Source organism: Piliocolobus tephrosceles, chromosome 21 (genome assembly GCF_002776525.5).
Source record: "Piliocolobus tephrosceles isolate RC106 chromosome 21, ASM277652v3, whole genome shotgun sequence".
Lineage (NCBI taxonomy): Eukaryota > Metazoa > Chordata > Mammalia > Primates > Cercopithecidae > Piliocolobus > Piliocolobus tephrosceles.
The window spans coordinates 31,246,827-31,262,394 of NC_045454.1; positions in this window are offsets into that span (position 1 = coordinate 31,246,827).

The window sequence follows — 15,568 nt, forward strand, 5'->3', positions numbered from 1 at the left end:
AGGAGCTGGGTACAGCAGTATGTCACAATAACCATTGAAAGAAGGGGGAGCCAGGAGAGTCACATCACCCATGTGAGGAGCCCAAAGGGTGTCATAATGCCTTCTGAGGGCAGAGGACAGGCTGGAGGATTATATCAGCTGGGTGCTGGACTCAGCAATATGTCACAATAGCCTATGTGGGCAAAACACTAGCAGGAGAGTCACATAACCTGTGTGCAAGGAGCAGCGATATGTCAAAATGCTCTCCCTGGGCAGAACCAAGACAAGAGAATAGATTCACATCGACTAAGTGCCTGGTGCAGCAAGATGTTACACCCAACCTGTGGGCTGAGCCCAGGCAGGAGAGTAAAATTGCTCAAGTGCTAGGCTGAGGTATATGTCACAATCACAGCTGCAGGAAGATCCAGGGATGAGATTAACCATCCTGAACATGCTTTGGTTCTAGGTATGAGAGGCGCCACCTCCTGTATTTTTGGGTCTAAGTGTATGACCTGCAGTCTCAACAGTTTACTGAATCTGTCCATAACAGCCTCTATCCTTCCTGCAGACTGTCCCTTTAATGGAGTCAAAGCCTCACAGATATGCTGGATCTTGATCTGAGAGTCATCAACCCACCTGTGAACAGAATCCAAGTATGAGTCAATTTTCCAACTTTAACTTTCTTCACATGTGAGATTCAGAACCTCAACAGTGGGTTGTGTTCATATGGAAGAAAGGCAATATTTACTGTTGACTGGGTGTATACATGAGCGTCATAATCTCACCCGTGTGCCATGCTCTCTTATGACACCCTCTGTACCACCTCGGGGCTTTCCACAATATACATTAAGTCACAATATGCCCTAGACTTTTGTACTCGTATGGACCCCTGATCCCACCTGTGGCCCCAAGCCCAGGAACGAGAGTTAACATCTCTCCAATTGGATATGTCCAGATAGAAGAGATCTAAACTGCCAGAATTAGAAATGAGTCAGCATTCAAACTACAGTTGAATGTTCACATATGACAGACACAATCCACACCGTGGGCTTCACTGTGAAATTCAGGACCTCTCCAATGGGCTCTGCCCATGTGTGAGGGTGATAATTTCACCTGTTTACTGTGCCCTGTGATGGCACTTTCTGTACCACTCAAGGGCTTTGTAAGATATGTAAAAGAAAAGTAACCTGTTATGACCTTCATACAAAGGGAAGGATCCAGGATCCTACTAATTTTTTTCGGTCTAGCTGTGGGAGACAGCATCTCCTCTATTGGCTGATTTGAGGTATGAGAGTAATCAACACATGCTGGGCACAGTGGCTCACACCTGTAATCCCAGCACTTTGGGAGGCCGAAGTGGGTGGATCACTTGAGGCCAGGAGTGTGAGACCAGCCTGGCCAAAATGGTGAAACCCCATCTCTACTAAAAATACAAAAATTGGCCGGGCACGGTGGCTCAAGCCTGTAATCCCAGCACTTTGGGAGGCCGAGACGGGCGGATCACGAGGTCAGGAGATCGAGACCACCCTGGCTAACACAGTGAAACCCCGTCTCTACTAAAAAATACAAAAAACTAGCCGACCAATGTGGCAGCCGCCTGTATTCCCAGCTACTCGGGAGGCTGAGGCAGGAGAATGGCATAAACCCGGGAGGCGGAGCTTGCATTGAGCTGAGATCCAGCCACTGCACTCCAGCCTGGATGGCAGAGCGAGACTCCGTCTCCAAAAAAAAAAAAAAAAAAAAAAAAAAAATACAAAAATTAGCTGGGCATGGTTGCAGCTGCCAGTAATCCCAGCTTCTTGGGAGGCTGAAATGGAAGAATTGCTTGAACCTGGGAGGCAGAGGCTGCAGAGGATCGGGATCACTGAACTGCACTCCAGCTTGGGCAACAGAGCAAGACTCCATCTCAAAACAAACAACAACAACAAAAAGAGTCATCAACACACATGTGAGCTGGCCAAAATATATGGCATAATTTTACTTGTGGGTAGGAAGTAAGCAGCAGAGTCACCTCACATAGTTTTTTGGCAAGGATACGTCACAATCTTCCCTGAGGGCAGAAACCAGGCAGGAGTCATATTACCGAGGCGCTCAGCCACAGATATATAACAATCCGCTCCTTAAAGCAGAGTACAGGAAGAGTCATGTTACCTGGGTGCTGAGCCTAGTGATAGGCCACAATGCTCTCTCTGGGCACAGCCTTGGAAGGAGAGACACATTACCTGGTGCCTGGGTCCAGCGATATATCACATTTCCTGTGGGCAAGATGCAGGCAAAAGAGAAGACAAATCCCTTAGGTTATTGATGCAGAGATGTTTTATAAGGTCTTGTGGGCAGGGCCCAGCCAGGAGCATTTCATCCCAAAGCTATGACGCCCAGCTATATGTAACAATACCCAAAATATGCCAGGCCCAGGAAAAACAGAAAAGTAGCATCACTTAGGTTCTGGGCCCAGTGATGTGTCAAAATCCCACCTTTTGGCAGGGTCCAGGCAGAAGAGGAGAGTCATATCAGCCAGGTGATGAATGAAGAGATATGTTATAATACCTTTGTAGGCAGGGCCCAAGCAGGAGCTTTGCAGGATAGCACTGGGCCCAGGCAGGAGAGGAAAGTCACATCACCTAGGTGCTGGGCCCTGTGACATCACAATCTGTTCTTGGGCATATACCAAGCAGTAGAAGAAAGTCAATTCACCTGGGTACTAGAGCCAGTGATATGCCACACTTTGCCATATCCCTTTGTGAAAAGTGCTAAGACAAAAGTATAGGCTCACATCAGCTAGATGCTGAATTCAGTGATATGACAGAATTCCATCCATAAGGCCCAGGCAGAAGGGTGAAGTTACTCTGGGTCTGGGAAGGGGCGTATGTCACAATCACACATGCAAGAAGGTCTAGGGATGAGATTAAGAATCCCACACATCTGAGGCAGGAGAATGACATAAACCCGGGAGGCGGAGCTTGCAGTGAGCTGAGATCCGGCCACAGCACTCCAGCCTGGGCGACAGAGCCAGACTCCGTCTCAAAAAAAAACCAAAACAAAACAAAACAAAACAAAAAAAGAATCCCACACATGTCCTGGTTCTAGGTAGGAGAGTCAATACCTTCTGTAGATTGGGTCTAATTACATGAGTCACTATCTCAAAGGTGGGTTGGATCTGTGTATGGAAACCTCAATCCCTCCTGTGAACTGTGTTCCCTTAATGGAGTCAGAGGCTCACAGCTGTGCTGAATCTTGGTCTGAGGGTCACCAGCTCACCTGTAGACCAGATCCACATATGTGATTCAGTTTTCCAACTCTCAGCTGCGTTTGCGGGTGAGGTTCTGAATCTCCACAGTGGGCTGTGTTCATGTGAGAGAATGACAATCTTTACTGTTGGCAGGGTGTGCATAGGAGTGTCCTAATCTCACCTGTGTGCTTGGCCCTGTTAGGACACTCTCTGTACTATCCTAGGGCTTTATACAGTTTGCATGAGAGCCACAATCCAGTCTGAGACTTTCTTGCAGGTGTGAACCTGTGATTGTATCTGTGTCGCTAAACCCAGGTAGGAGAGTCAACATCTCTCCAGTGTTCTGTGTCCAGAGAGGAGAGCCCTCACCTTCTTATGAGCTGCATTTAAAGATGTTTCACTGTCTCAAATCTGAGCAGATGCTCAAATATGACAGTCACAAACCCAACTGTGAACTGCATCCATGTGTAAGATACACAAGTGGGGTCTGTCCATCTGTGAGGGTTACAATTTTAACAGTCGATGGGTTGTACACACGTGCAAGTCAACCTCACCTGTACGCTGGGCTCTGTGATGACACATTGTGTACAATTCAAAGGCTTTATACCATATGTGAGAGGTGCTAATCCCCTCTGACCTGCATAAAAATAGGAGACCCAGAATCATACCCATTTTCCTAAGCCTAGCTATGGGAGACAGGACCTCAACTATTGGCTGGTTCAAGATATGAAAGTCATCATATTACTTGTGAGCTGGCACAGTATATATGTACCAAATCCGTGTGTGAGTAGGTAGTGAGCAAGAGAGTCATATCACCTGGGTGCTGGGCCAGAGATTTGTACAATATTCCCTGAGGGAAATGACCAGGCGGAAGAGTAACATCACCTGGGTGCTGAGCCCAGTGATATGTCGTAATTCTCCCTGTGGGCGAGGTTCAGGCAAAAGAGACACATTATCTGGTTTCTAGGCCCAGCACTATGTCACTATATTTCCTGTAAGCAGGGTGAAGGTGGAAGAGGACAGTCACATCTTTTAGTTAATGGATGCCGAGATTTGTCACAAGGCCTTCTGTGAGCAGGGTCTATATGCATGTGCCTCGCATCCCCTGTGTGTGGAACCCAGTGATATTTAAACAATACCCAAATATGCAGGGCTCAGGCAAAACAAGAGTGTTCCTCACCTGGGTTCTGGGTCCAGTGATTTGTTACAATCCCCTTTTTTGGCAGGGCCCAGGCAGAAGAGAAGAGGTACATCACCTAGGGGATGAATGAAAAAATTTGTCATAGTGTCCCTGTGGACAAAGCCCATGCAAGAGAGTTGCATCAACTCGGTGATAAACCCAGACATATGTCACAATACACAATGTGGGCAGGGCCAAAGCATAAGAGGAGAGTCACATCATCTAGGTGTTGGGGATAGTGACACATCACAATCCCTCCTTGGGAAGAGTCTAAGCAGTGGAGGAGAGTCACACCACCTCTGTGTGGGGTCCAGCAATGTGTCACAATAGCCCTGAGGAAAGAGTCCGGGCAGTGTTTTCACATCAGCTGGATGCTGGGCCAGGGAGATGTCACAATCTTTTCTGAAAGCCAGGACCAAGCAGGAGAGTCACATCACCTGCATGCTTGGCCAGTGATATGTTACAATTCCCTTCTAAAAGCGGGGCATGGTCAGTATAGTCACGTCAGCTAGTTTCTGGGACCAGCAATATGTCACGATGCTCCCTGGGGGGCTACGTCCAGGCTGGAGAGACACATCACTTGGTTGCTAAACCCAGTGTTATGTCACGATCTTCCCTGAAGGCAAGGCACAAGCAGAAGAAAGACATCCTCTAAGTGATGCAGAGAAATATCAAAACGCCCCCTGTGGTCAGGGCTGAGGAAAAAGTCTCCCACCTCCTAGGTGTTGGACTTAGCAATGTGTCATAACACTGAAAATATGCAAGGCCCAGGTAAAAGAGGACAGTCACATCACTTAAGTGCTGGATCCAGCGATAAGTCACTATTCTTTTTTGCAGGTCCCGGGAAGAAAAAGTGAATCATATCACCTAGGTGACTAACAAAGTGATGTGTCATAATCCCCCTGTGGGCAGGGCCCGTACAGGAGAATCACTTTACCTAGACATTGTGCCCAGCCGTATGTCAATATAGCAATGTATGTACAGCCCAGGCAGGAGAGGAGAGTCATAGAACCTAGGTGCTGAGCCCGGAGATACATCACAATTTCTTACTGGGCAGAGCTCGAGCAGTAGAGAAGAGTCATACCATGGTTGCTGGATCTGACAACATATAAGAAAACCCCATGAGGAGCGGGATCAGGTAGAGTCACATCACCTAGTTGATGGGCTCAGAGACATGTCACAGTGCCCCCACATGAGTAGGGCTCAGGAGGAAAAGAAAAGTCACATAATCTAGGGCCAGGGCCCAGCCATATTTTACAGTCACCCCAGTGGGGAGCACTGGGCCATGAGAGGACAGTCAAGAGCTGGGTCAAGCAACACATAGCAAACTCCACTATGGACAAGTCAGGGAAAAAAAAGAGTCACATCAACTAGGTGATGAACTCAGAAATATGTCAAAATGATTCCTGTCGGCAAAGATCAGTCAGAAGAATTAAATCATGTGTGCCGGGCTTAGTGATAAATCACTCTCCATTCTGTGGGCATGGTCCAGGCAAAAAAAAAAAGTCACATTACCTAGGTGCTGGGCCCAGAGTTACGTCACAATCTCCTATGTGGAGAAGTCCCAGGTAAAAGAGAAGAGTCACATCAAGTAGTTGATAGGTCCAGAGGTATGTCACAATGCCACTCGTTAACAGGGTCCAGGTAGGAGACTCACATCACCTTGGTGCTGTGGTCAGCAATATGTCACAATGCTTTTTGGGAACAGGAACAAGACAAAAGAGTAATATTACCGTGGTGTTGGGCCCAATTATATGTCATAATGTCCCCTGTGGGCAAAACACAGAAAGAATAAGAGTCACGTCAGCTAGCTGCTGGGCCTTGCAATCTGTTTCAATATCTCTTGTAAGCAGGAACCAGGCAGGAAAAGAGAGTCACATCACCTGTATGATGAGCACAGAGGTATGTCACAATGCACTTTTTAGTCAGGGACTCAGTCATAGAGTTACATCACCTGGGTGTTAGATCCAGCAATATGTCACAATGGCCCATGTGGGCAAGGCACAGGCAAAAGAGTCACATAACCGGAGTGTAACATGCAGTCATGTTGTCACAGTGTTCCCTGCGGGCAGTGCCAAGGGAGGAGAAGGGAGTCACATCATCTAAATTCTGAGTTAGGCGATGTATCACAATCCAATCTGTGGGCTGAGCCCAGGCGGGAGAGTGGAATCACTCAGGTGCTGGACAGCGGCGTATGTCACAATCACAGCTGCAGGAAGGTCCATGAATGAGATGAACCGTCCTGCATATGTCCAGGTTCCAGGTATGAGAATCAACATCTCCTTTATTGTGGGTCTATGTTCAGGAGTCACAATTTTAACCATGGGCAGTTGCTGAATCTCAGTCTAAGAGTCAGCAACTCATCTGTGAACTGGATTCAAGGATGAGAATCAATTTTCCAACGTTTGAAACTGTTTTTAGTTTGGAAATTTAGAATCTCAACAGTGGGCTGTATTCATGTGGAAGGATGATAATCATTACTGTCGGCTGGGCGCAGTGGCTCAAGCCTGTAATCCCAGTACTTTGGGAGGCCGAGATGGGCGGATCGCGAGGTCAGGAGATCAAGATCATCCTGGCTAACACGATGAAACCCTGTCTCTACTAAAAAATACAAAAAAACTAGCTGGGTGACGTGGCGGGCGCCTGTGGTCCCAGCTGCTCAGGAGGCTGAGGCAGGAGAATGGTGTAAACCCAGGAGGCGGAGCTTGCAGTGAGCTGAGATCCGGCCACTATACTCCAGCCTGGGCGACAGAACAAGACTCCGTCTCAAAAAAAAAAAAAAAAATTACTGTCAACTGGCTGTGCATATGATTTTTACAACCTCATCTGTGTGCTGAGGTCTGTTAGGACATTCTCTGTACCACTTGAGGGCTTTATACTGGATGCAGGAGCCACAATCTGGCCTGAGACCTTCTTGCTGTTATGAACTCATGATTGCACCTGTGTCCTTAAGCCCAGGTATGAAAGTCAACATGTCTCCAATTGGTTGAGTCCAGATAGAAGATTCCTTACTGTCTATGAGCTTGGCTTAGAAATGTTTCACTATTTCAACTCTGGCTGGATGTTCACATATGACAGTCACAATTTCAACTGTGGATGGTATCCACTTGTGAAATTAAAGACCTTACTAGTGGAACCTTCTCCACGTGGGAGAGTGACAATCCTAAGGGTTGCTGAGAAACACATATGAGAAACACAACCTTACTTGTTTGCTAGGCTCTGTCATGACACTCTGTACCCACCAAAGCCTTTACAAAATATGCAAGAGAGTGCTATGATTTTTATAAAGAGGAGACCCAGGAACTCACCTGTTTGCTTAAGCCTTTCTAAGAGACACGGGATCTCTGCTTTTGGCTGGTTAAATATATGAGAGTCTTTATCACACCTGTGAGCTGGGCCAAGATAAATGTGACAATATCACCGGTGGGCAGAAACTGATTGGCAGAGTCACATCACCTCTTTTTTTCACCAAGAATATCTCATGATGTTTCCTGAGGCCAGACACCAGGCAGGAGAGTCACATCACCTGGGTGCTGAGCCCAGCAATATGTCACAATGCTTTCTTTGGGCCAGGCCCAGGCAGTGGAGACACATTACCTAGTTGCTAGGTTGAGTGATTTGTCACAATCTTCTCTGTGGGCAGGGTGCAGGAAGAAGAGGAGAGTCACATCTCCTAGGTGATGGATAGAGAGATATGTCACAAGGACCCAAGCGAGCAGGGACCAGCAAGTACTCTCCAATTCCCTAGGTACTGGATCCAGCAGCATGTCACAATGTCCAAAATACATGAGGTGCAGACAAAAAAATTAAAAGTCACATTACCTCAGTGCTGGCCCAGGAATACACCACAATTCCTTCTTTGGCAGAGGCTAAGCAATAGAGGGGAGTTACATCACCTCGTTTCCAGGTCGAGAAACATGTTGCAGGAACTAGGAACTTTCCCAGGAAAAAAAGTGATATTACCTAGGTGAAGAGCCCAGAGATATGTCACAATGTCCTCTGTGGGTAGCACTAAGTGAGGAGAAAAGTATCACATGACTGTTGTCAGCAATATGTCACAATCACTCCAAATGACAGGACCAAGGCATGAGAGGAGATTTCCATCACATAAGTTCTGGGCCAAGCAATATGTCACAATCTTCTGTACAGTTAACAGAAGTAAAAGAGGACCCACATAATCTAGGTGATGGACTTAGAGAGATGTCATCATGACCACTGTGGGCAGGGACCGGACAGAAGAAGCACCTCACCTGTGTGCTGGGTGTAGCAATAAGGCATCGCCCTTCTGTGGGCATGACCCTGTCATAAGAAGACAGTCACATCACCTGGGTGTTGGGCCCAGAGATAGGCCACAATGTTTTCTATGGGCAAGGCCCAGGTTAGAGAGGAGGGTGACATCAAATAGTCGATGAAGTCAGAAATATGTAACAATGTATGGACCCTCTGTGACTAGGGTCCAGGCAGGAGACTCACATCACCTTTGTGCTAGGCCCAGCAATATGTCACAATGTCTTCTGAAAGTAGGACAAAGGCAACAGACTCATGTCATCTTGGTGTTGGGCAAAGCACAATGTCACCATATCCCCTGCAGGCAGGCCCTAGGAAGATGAGAAGAGTCACATTGACTACATGCTGGACGCAGCGCTAGGTAACATTTACCCACTTTGAGCATAGATGAGAGGGAAGAGAGTTGAATCATCTGGGTAATGGGTACAGAGATACATCACAATGCTCCATGTGAGCAAAGCTGAGGCTGAAGAGGTACATCACATAGATGTCGAACTCAGCAGTATGTCACAATGGCCCATGTGGGCAGAGAACAAATGGAATTACCTAAGCTGGATTTGAGGCCAAGGGATATGTCACAGTGTCTCCTGTGGTCAGTGTCGAGAAATTAGAGACTTACATCCCGTGGATGCAAGGCCCAGTGATATGTCACAATGCCCCCTGTGGGCAGCACCAAGGCAGCAGTATGGAGTCACCTCCCCTATGTGCTGGGTTCAGTGATATGTCACAATTACATCTTTGGACTGGGCCCAGGCAGAGGAGTCAAATCACTCAAGTACTGAACAGAGACATGTGTCACAATCACACCTGCAGGATGGTTGAACGATTAGATTAATAATCTCACACATGTCTTGGTTTCAAATTTGAGAGTCAACACATTCTGTATGTTGGGTCTGAGTACAAGAGTCGCAGTCTCACTGGTGTGCTTGATTTGCTTGTGACAGCCTCAACTTCTCCTGCAGGCTGTGGATGCTTACTGGAGACACAGACTCACAAGTGTGCTGAATATTGGTCTGAGCATCACCAACCCGTCTTCGAACTGAATCCACATATAAGAGTCAATTTTTTAACTTTTGACTGTTTTCAAGAGAGGAACTCAGGATGTCAACGTGGGATGTGTTCATGTTGAAAGATGACAAGTTTCACTGTTGGCTGGGTGCGCACATGAGTGTCACAATCTCACCTGTGTGCTGAGTTCTTTTAAGACTCTCTCCGTACCAACCGAGAGCTTTCTGCAGTGTTTATGAGAGTTGCAAACTGCTCTACGACCTCATGATGGTACGGACCCATGATTGTACCTGTGGAACTATGCTCAGGTATGAGAGTCAACATCTCTATAATGGGCTGGTTCCAGATGAAAGAGTCCTCACCTATGTGTGATATGGTGTTGTAAATTCCTCTACTTCTGGGTGAATTATGGTGACTGCCATTTTATCTTTTCAATCTCTTAAGTGGCTTGAATGTGATGTATGTCACATTCTGGTTTAATTGTGTAATAAAAAAGGTTGTTTTCTGTTGTATCATTTTGGAGTTTCTCTGGGGCTGGAGAAAATTTTTCTATTAATTATATTTTGCAAACACTGTCTAGAATTACCAGACACAATATAAACATATACGGTGCCAACCAAGCTTTATTCTAGAGGCTCCTCTTCCTTTAAGGCAACTCCTGATTGTGCAGCAGAGCTCATGTTGCCCCCTAACTATGCAGGCAGAATTGTGTCTCAGCCTATTTGGTATCTATAATCCTCTAGAGTAACATCTAGAAAGGCTAAATCAGGTTTCTACAAACTTCATAGAGCAGATATTAACTGTTGTGCTTCTTTGAATGACTCTTCTGTCTTCAGAGCTGAAAGTGATTTAGAGACCATGGGGCCCAGAAACCCAATCAGAGTAACATGTGTTCATTGAGTAGATATGTAGACATGATAATCTCTACTTTCCTTTCTTCCTCTTGTGAAAAATGCCCACAAATGTGCAGGTAACAGTTGTTGCTACTCCACCTATCCAGAACCAAAATCTGCAGCTCAAAATTTCAAATACGGGTCCTGTGATTTGGGAAAGAAAAGGAAAACTTTTATCTGAAAAATGCAAATCCTTTTGGTTATAAGGTTCAAAGAGACATTACAAAGATACCCCAATTATGTCTTTCTTGCTTTTTTGAGCTGTTTATTTATCTCTTGAAACTGCTTCATATTGCCAAGTAGCTATAAATTAAACTTAGAAAGCCACACTGGACACTATAACTTAAATCCTATAGCTTAACAATGTATATCAACCAATAATGAATGTTATTATTATTATTATTTTGACACGGAGTCTGGCTCTGTCTCCAGGCTGGAGTGCAGTGGTGCAACCTTGGCTCACTGCAATCTCTGTCTCCTGGGTTCAAGTGATTCCCCTGCCTCAGCCTCTTGAGTAGCTGGGACTACAGGTGTGCACCACCACCCCCGGCTAATTTTTTTGTATTTTAGTAGAGACTGGGTTTCAATGTGTTGGCCAGGATGGTCTCTATGTCCTGACCTCGTGATCCACCCACCTTGGCCTACCAAAGTGCTGGGATTACAGGCGTGAGCCACCGTGCCCAGCCAAATGTTATTTTTTTTTAGAACAAGTAACAATTCATGACAAATAACTTTGTATCAGCCCACTCTCTGTTTCTCTTTTTGCCTTTACAAATCCACTTGTAACTGCTGCTATATTCCATGCAACCTGAATGTTTGCTCTCATGTTACAGTCATCAAGATTGGCCCAAATAAACTGTCTTCTTATATTCTTGTTGCCTCAGATTTTTTTCTTTTAGGAAGACATATCATTTAGAATGTGCTAGAACTGCCTCTATGAGGGAATCTTTTTTTGGATTGTACTCCATTTGCTATAACACTCAAGAATGCGGAGCCAGGTTGACCCCACCTAAAGTCTGCACGTAAAGCCTGGCTTCTGCCTGGCAATTATAAGACTGGGCCACACTTTGGATTACAAATGTTCAGAAAACCAATAGGAGACATTTTCTGCATTTTGAGATGTCAGCATAGACATCTTAAAGCCCCACCCTGCCTTTGAGAGTGTGGCTCTTTGAGATTTTCATATCTTGTTTAATGACCCGCTACAGTTATGGGAGAGACTCCAGGTGCAAATAGAATCTAATGGCAGAATCTACAAGTGTAAACAAACATTTTTGGCTTAACAAAGTTTCCAGAGCCATGACCACAACTATCCCTACCTGTAAAAAAAAATGTAGTACTTGAGTAGAGTATTCTTGTCCTTCGTTTTACCCAGAAGCTAGCTAGTCAGGGCAGGTGATGCAGGTTCTGGAGCTTCACCAGGGAAGTTTCATTTTCAATTTAGAATAAGCCTGAGTCTCTCCTGCTTGGCTTATCATTGGGCCATCAGCTCAAAGTCACTCACCTAGGCATTTTTGAGACAATTAAGGATGTCCAGAAGAGAATTGTTTCAGGCTGACAAGAGTGGTATATTCTGTTTCTGTCTCTGTTTAAGAGAAATGAGTTATCCTGTGCTTGTTCCTCCTCTCATTCAAGAGATACCTTTGGTTGGTACCCAGATGACACTTTCTTCAGTTTCCTGGTACTTGAGAGAGAAACATGGAGAAGGTCTGGAGACTCAAAGAGATAAAATAATTGCTTTCATTTCATTTGGCTATTCAAAGATAGATGAAGCAGTTGTGGTCCCAACCATCTAGGAACTTTTAGTCCACACTAGCAACTACGCACATGGTTGAATTAGGCATCATGTGGTTTGTACAATGATGTGTGCAGAAAAACTTGGGCTTTATTTGGTACATGTTCTTTATATTGTCGTCACTTCAGATGTCATCACCTGAAGCGATGTTTATGGACAGAAAAGTTGTTATTATTATTTCTATTTTTTACCTTGCTAAGTGTTTGGACGAACGGAGGCAGGATGGTGCACTTCTGGGTTCTTCTTCACCACCAACTCTTCCCGTGTGTGCGAGAATGCAGCTGACGCCCGGGAAGGTGCAGATGAATCAGGCATGCACCAGGTGATGTCAATCCGAGGAGACCAAGATTTACCTGGTGGCACCTGCAGAGTGCCCCCCCCCCGACATGCCCGTGCCCCGCCTATTGCCCTTCCACTCCTAGAAAAGTCGCTCCCAGCAGATGCGCCGGGGGTGGGCTTTCTCAGCCCCCACTCTTGTCGGGACTGTATTAGAACCACCCCCTTCCCCCAGCTCCGGTCCCTGAAGCTAGATGACCAAAGAATAAATTTGCAGTTTTGCTTTTAGCCTTGCCTACTCGCTGGTTCTTTTGTGCCCACTCTGGTGGTCTTAGAAAAACAAATCACTAAGTATATTATTTATCTTGTAATAAAATTACCCTAGAAAACCTTAAAAGATCTGTTTGTCACTTATGAATATATGTTATCAAATTGACAAGACAGTGACTAAAACAAATTAAAATTACATAAATCTTAAGATTTAAGTTTCTCTTAGGTAAACTTACGAAAACCAAAATGGAAAATACCCCAGTAGCATAGAGAACAGAATTCTACATAGGGTCCACTTCCTGCCCCAGTTCTCTTCAGATTCACCCTTTATGGGGGCCTTATTTAGGTCTGGCCCAACCCTGGAGTCTTGCCTCACAGAACTGATTAGAAGAGATTAGAGTTTTGGGTGATGAATTCTACTGCCTTTCTAGAGCTAGTGCTCACAATTTTCTGAAATCTAAAAGCAGCTAAATGGAAAAAATGTATATATTTTAGGGTCTAATCTTGTAACTGTTCATTAAAACCAGTGTCTGCAGAGATATTCCATTTAGCAACTTGTTTAATATTCCTGCAAACCCAGTAGTTGCCCCACGAGTCACCAAACAAGTAAATACAAACACAATACAAATGTATTGCTTAATAAACATTGAATTAGTACACGTGTAAATGTTGTTTTCCAAATACAGACTTATTCAGACATCGCTGCCTTCCATTTTCTCTGTAAACTTTAATGAACCAGCAAAAAATGTGATACTTTTGGATAGATATTGGTTGTCTTTATTTGTACCAAAAATATTTGTGTTGTGCCAAGAGTGCCGAGTATAAGGGACTCTGTGCTGTGCCTGCTTTCTCTAAGTAATGCTGATAATAAGCCCAGGAGAACAACATCAGCATTGGCAAGAAACTTGTTTAAAACACACATTCATGGACACTTTCCACACCTGCAGAATCGTATTATACACAGTAGGGCCAAAAATTGCCAAGTAAGTTAGAACTCATTAAAGCCTCAGAGGCAGTGTTTAGCTAAGTGGTTGTTAGCTCTGGTTTCTAATTAGGATTACATGGCCAATTTGCAGAAATCTCTACTTCTGCCCTCCCCACTGGCTCTATTTATCGTTCTGGAAGCACTCTTTTTATTTTTTATTTTTTATTAAAGGCCTCATGTAACTCTAAGGTGAAGCCAGAATCAAGTATGAGGGGTTCAAGATACATGTGTTAAGTTTCATCTATGCACTAAAGGGTGGTCAGAGAGCTTATTTTGTTTGGATTAGGTAGGGACAGGTCAATGTGGCTAATATTACCATTATTGTAGAAGAAATTGCAGGTGTCTGTGGCTGGGGAGGCAACCTGAGGGCAGAAAAGAGAAAACTTATGTATTTTTTCTGCATAGAGTAGCTCATTGTTTCTGAATCTCTTCTGTTATAAAGGACAGAAATGTGTGAACTTTTTTTGCAGGTCTTGGTCTCCCTGTGGGTGTCGTGGTAGCAGGTAAACAGGTGGTTCTAATACTTTTAAAGGCATATTCTCAAGATGCTGGTAGAATTTTTCCAGAGAATCTTATCTGAGGAGGAATCCCAGAGAGGAAGAAAAAATTAAAAATAAAGGACTTTTTGTTCAATAGATAAATATGTCTCTGATCAAGAGCTCTGTTCACTCTGCCTCCTGAAATGTTATGTGTTTAGTTCTTGCCAAACTTTACTTCTCTACTTGTGCTTGTCCTACCTAATGAGTTTGCTTTAACTACTTTTTAAAATTCTTTTTTTTTTTTTTTTTTTTTTTGAGACGGAGTCTCGCTCTGTTGCCCAGGCTGGGGTGCAGTGGCCGGATCTCAGCTCACTGCAAGCTCCGCCTCCCAGGATCACGCCATTCTCCTGCCTCAGCCTCCCGAGTGGCTGGGACTACAGGCGCCCGCCACCTCGCCCGGCTAGATTTTTGTATTTTTAGTAGAGACGGGGTTTCACCGTGTTAGCCAGGATGGTCTGGATCTCCTGACCTCGTGATCCGCCCGTCTCGGCCTCCCAAAGTGTTGGGATTACAGGCTTGAGCCACCGCGCCCGGCAAAATTCTTATGATACTCAAGGGTCTCTGAAAAATATTTCTTTCTTATCTATCAGAACCTTCTCTAAATTCTCTACCTCAAGGTTTCTTCTATGCCGTGCAGAACTCTCACTATGAATTTATGATCTGCAATATTAAAAATGTTCTTTCTATGGCTGTTAAATATAGGAAGATGTAGATACTCAAGATTCATATTGGGGAAAAGCTGTGGCCCTTAGTAAAGATGGAGGACATGTAATATTGAGCTTCTATCCGTGTCCATTAGCTCTATGCAGAACAGAATTAAGAAAATGCTTATGTAAACTGGATGACAGTTATTAGCCAGAAAGCTCTGAAAATAATATTAGAAGATATCTGTTCTCTATGGTGCTAAAGAAAGACTATTTAACATCACTATTAAAACTACAGAATATGAGATGTATTTGTATCTTGAATTTTGCATAAAACTGATGTTACTTTATAGTTAAATTCAGACTGTAACTTACTTCTGGAAGGCACTTTCCCAGAAGTGATGCTCTGTTCTTCTGTGTGTATCAGCAAATAATAAAAATTTGTCCAAGTTCAGTTGATGTTAATTATTCACTTGGAAGGCC